The 4,878-nt window shown below is 41.3% G+C and overlaps 1 pseudogene; it reads right to left on the bottom strand.

Moving 5' to 3' along the window:
• Positions 1-3,876: 3,876 nt before the first annotated feature.
• On the bottom strand, positions 3,877-4,644 carry Chmp6-ps1 (charged multivesicular body protein 6, pseudogene 1; annotated as a pseudogene).
• Positions 4,645-4,878: the final 234 nt, after the last annotated feature.

The following is a 4,878-nucleotide window of genomic DNA, read 5'->3' as shown; positions in this document are numbered from 1 at the left end:
GGACAGAGAAACTTCGAGTAGAATGTTTTCCGTTTATCCTGAAAAAACTCTATCGCTTCCTTAAGGTAGTGTTGAGGAGCTCTAATTTCTCAACATCTTGGCAAATGTTAATGTTTTCTGGTAACAAAATTTGTATCTCAATAATATTTTGTGCAGCTCTTTGATGGATATTGTTTGGATAACATTTAATACCTTAAAGGGTCATGTAATCTTGTATACATCAAGACTGTGGTACTCTGTTTCCAAATTCCTGTATATTCTACTCATTTTCATCTAGAAGCCCTTGACATAATCAAGTCCTCAGGAAGAGTCCTCGGACAGGATTTTTGTATGTGGCTTGTAAGTCTTGTTCCTCATCTCCCTAAAAAGGTACATCATAATATCAATCATGACCCTTATTGGTTTTTTCCAATTATGTATTATTGCTACATTTTCTCTCTTATAAAAATCAAATCTTCTTATGCTAAACCTTTATTTCCAAAATGTTCTGATACATATTATTATTTAGAATAGCATGCGTCAAGCAATTTAATTTATTAATCTTAAAACAGTCATGTTTCCAGTCTAGACCATTCAAAATTGAATGAGATCTCCAAAACTTATTAACTATTTTTATTATTGATTACTGGTTTAAATTAATGCCTAGTGGATAACAGACACTTGATAGCTGTAGATTTAAATTTCTCTTTGAATGATTGAATTTTAGGATTAATTTTTATAGATGTGGAAGAAAAACAGAAATGGTAATGGTTTATAATTGAAGTATGTGTTATTTTATAAAAATCATCATTGGCTTAATCTCAAAATTAGTCTTTTGAGTGGCAGAAAATCATGGTTGATATCTTTTGATCAGAAATTTACAATAAAAAGTCATAATCAAATCAATGTTATTTTATTAACTCTGTTTTAGCAGATACTTCACTTTGATTTTGAAAGAATGTCTTTACAGTATTCCCAAGCATTGTAAAATTGTTTTATTATGAAGCTCCTGAAGCAACTCATAAGTGACTTGACACCTCACAGGGAGCAATTATTGCCTTAGGTAGGAAACTTGAATATTTGTTTGGCTTTCATGCACCATGAAGGAGAAAGGTCGCTCTACTAGCAAAAAAGATAATGATGTTTACACTATGATTATAAAGAGTTATTATTTTTCTTTGAAGAACTGCCTGAAATCTTTTCTAAAGATCAAAGCACTTGTTTGAAGCACATTTAAATTACCTTGATCTCTGGATGGAGGGACTTGTATTACAAAATCTCTGTTTCTTTACTTATTATTTACTGTGTGAGTGTGTGAGTGTGTGTGTGTGTGTGTGTGTGTGTGTGTGTGTGTGTGTGTGTATAAAACCCACAGATAGAATTCAAAGAACAGTCACTAGAAGTGAATTTGTTCTCTTCTTCTGCACTGTGGGTCTTGAGATTGGTCTCAGATAATCAGGCTTCTTAAAAAGCACCTTTTCCTACTGATATTCCTATCCCTGGTTGGTCATTTCTGAACTTCTAAAGTAGTATATAACTATCTTAATTGGTTTTTCCTTTTTCCTTTCCTTTTCTTTTTCAAAACAAGGTTTTTACGTGTAGCCCTGGATGTCCTGGAACTTAATTTGTAAACCAGACTGGCCTGAAATTCACAGAGTTCCTTCTGCTCGGATTAAAGGTATATACCACCACCACCATTTATTTAAAAAATTATAATTTTTAATAAATGAACCATTACTTGACAAACTATGCATCTGATCCTCTTTTACAAATTCCATTTCACATGCTACCTTTGAATATTGTTTAGTCACCAGCATTGACAAAGCCTAAAGGCAGGGAATTACATGTTTTAAAAATTACCATATTATAGAATATGTTTTATAAAACATAAACTATTTCTACATACTATTTGTGAATTAAGATTCTGAGTACCATTATTAGGTCATGTTTATTTCCTGACCTATATTATATCTAAATCATCACAGAACTAAAAGGAGCTTTGAAAACTCGACACGGCATTGCTGCGAAGATGAGTCAGTCAACAGAGGAACATGGTGTGAAAGCCTACATGACTCAGACCTTCAGAACCTCATAAATGTGGAAGGAGAGAGCCAACTATCAAGACTCACTCTGACATCCACTTTTACGTTTTAAATAAAATTTATCTTTTATCTGATACATACATGAATACAGAGTATCATGATCGTATTCAGACCCCACTTTCTTCTTCCAGCACCTCCCAGACCCCTCTCTACGATACTTTTCTCCCAAATTTGTATTCTCCTTTTTTTTAACCCCTTGAATCCATTAGTTCTGCCCTTATGCACATTTGATAGTGGATCATCTATTGGAACCTAAGCCATCTACAAGAGATCACATCCTTAAATAAAATTAATCCTCCAATACCTCAGCAGCCTGGAATACACAAGTTGTACTCTTTTAAAGCATGAACATCATGAAATCTTTTGCCTTATTGCTGGTATTTTGACTGGCTTGATCATGATCAGGTTTTATGTATACAATTACACACACAGAGAGTTCATGTGTACAGAAGCTTGGTCATGACTGGAAAATAGTTTCACAGTAGTCCTTCCAAACTTCTGATTCTTAAAGTATTCCTTCCCCTTCTTGTGGAATGTTCCATGGACCTTCAGAAAGTTTAGCACGATGTGGATGTCTCGGTTATCACTAAGTACCAGGTATGAGACTTTATATTCTTCACCATCTGCTGCATAAATGAACTTCTCTGTAGTGGTCGGATCTCTAGTAATTTGTGCACATAAAGGTAAGGACAAATATCAGGTGACAGTAAATAGATTTATTTTATCATGCCATGCATAATTTACTCAACTTAATCTCTCTATGATACTTTGCCTTCCCCCAATTTTTAAATTTGTTACTTGTTTTTACCTATTATTTTATTACAATTTTAGTTAAAATATAATTCCATTACTACCCTCTTCCCTGACTAATCCCAACCATGTGTGTCTATCATTTTCTCTCAAACTGATAAATCCTGTTATTGTTCCATATATGAGCATGTGTGTGTACATATGGGTATGTGTGTGCACAAATGTATAAATGTGATGAACTAAATATGTTTATTCTGGCTTTTGCTTTATGTGATTTCAGGATTTACCATTTTTTTAAGAGGCCAAAAACCATGCAGGGGTCATCTTTAATACTGAGGTTGACCTGTTTTGGGTTAAGGAAGAGGTGCCCTCCTTTCCTGGTAGGCCCTAAGGGTATGTAAGACCCTTTGTTCCTCAAAGACCAGAGGACCAGAGATTGTCCATTATCAAACAAGTGTAGGGCTCTGGAGGTCACCTCCCAGTTCTGTGCCTCCTGGGCGTTGATGGCTTAGTGTGTCCAGGATGCCATCGGGTCCATGTCCATTAAAACAGGGTCTTGTCACCAACTTCAACATGCCTTTCTTCTGTGAACAGACTCCCAAGTCAGGCTCCTAGATTTGTCCATTCAGCAGGATGGCCCCTGGTCCACCTCCCCCAACATAAGAGGCTCAATCAAGTCTGAGGTGCCAAAGATGCTCCAAGAGATTTGGAGAACACAAGTATCCTAGGGTTTCTGTCACCAGCCTGCAGGGAAACAGGGATATCAGGATGCCAGGCAAGGTAAGAACTCCTCAACTGAAGCCCCCACCAGCTCATGTGAGCAGTAGATACAAGAGAAGGGAGCACAGGGACCCCGAGGCCTGAGGTGCTTCCTCACAGAAGAGCGCAGGTCACACGGGCTGGGTCAGCATGAGAACAGCACCAGGAGTAGTGGGATGCGGCCAACGTGGGGTCCACAGCGGCCTGAAGCTGCGCCTGGCTGGCCGAGTGTCCACTTAGTCCAGGAGCAGAAGGTGCATCCAGACCAAACTGCAAAGGGGCACAATTTGGCTCCCTGACGTCAGCTCCCGTGTAAGCTGCTGCTCCAGCCATCGGCAACTGCACTGGCCCGTCCAGCCCTTCAGGCCTCCTGGGAGCCCTCAGGGTTGACTCGCAGCCAAAGGCTCTGTGGGACAGTCCTCGGAGAATCCCTATGAGTCTCTGGAGGTTACGAAGCGGCCACCAGCTCTGCCTGCCTGGATCTGGCCTTGGCAGGGGCTTCTGGGCTTGTGTCAGGCAGGGACTCTGAAGGAACCTCTGGTAACTCGATTTGTTCCTGAGTGATTGCATTCAGCTCTTCCAGGATGGCATCCTCGTCCTCCTGGGTGAAACTTCCTGCCAGCAGCTCATCAATTTGCCGCTGGTACTCCACGGCCTCCTGGGTCTCGTCCAGGATCCTCTCCACCTCCTCTATGGACATCACCTGGTGCATCTTATTCAGACATTCGTTCCCCACCTGAAGCCCCTCCATCACCTTCATCTCGATCTGCATGAACTCAATGCTCTGAACCATGGCTTCCAGGCTGCTGATCTGGTTTTCTGTCCTATCGAGCAGTTGCTCCCGGTACCTCTTCTTCTTGAGTAGCAGCTTGGCCTGTTCTTTCCTGCCATCCCGAAGCAGCTGCCTGGCCAAACCCCTTCCCTCTCCAGCTGCTGCGTGACCCTCTTCTGGTACTGCCTCAGCTTGTCTCTCTGCTGCTTCAGTTGCAGGATGGCCCTGTCCTGTTCGGTGACCCGGCTCTGCTTCTTGCGACCGACCGAACAGGTTGCCCATGGCGGACCCGCACCGGCCGGCCAAGCCCATCGCAGCTGTCCCATGCGGCCACCCTCAGTATTTACCATTTTTTTGGGGGGGGTTCTTTTTTTTCCGGAGCTGGGGACCGAACCCAGGGCCTTGCGCTTCCTGGGTAAGCGCTCTACCACTGAGCTAAATCCCCAGCCCCGTATTTACCATTTTTTAATAGATAACCATTGAGGTAGTTTATCCCTTCTCAGAGGCTAATTCTCC

The sequence above is a fragment of the Rattus norvegicus genome, chromosome 11, assembly GCF_036323735.1.
Source record: "Rattus norvegicus strain BN/NHsdMcwi chromosome 11, GRCr8, whole genome shotgun sequence".
Classification (NCBI taxonomy): domain Eukaryota; kingdom Metazoa; phylum Chordata; class Mammalia; order Rodentia; family Muridae; genus Rattus; species Rattus norvegicus.
Note: the sequence above shows the minus strand (reverse complement) of the source record. Positions and strands in the feature narration are given on the sequence as shown.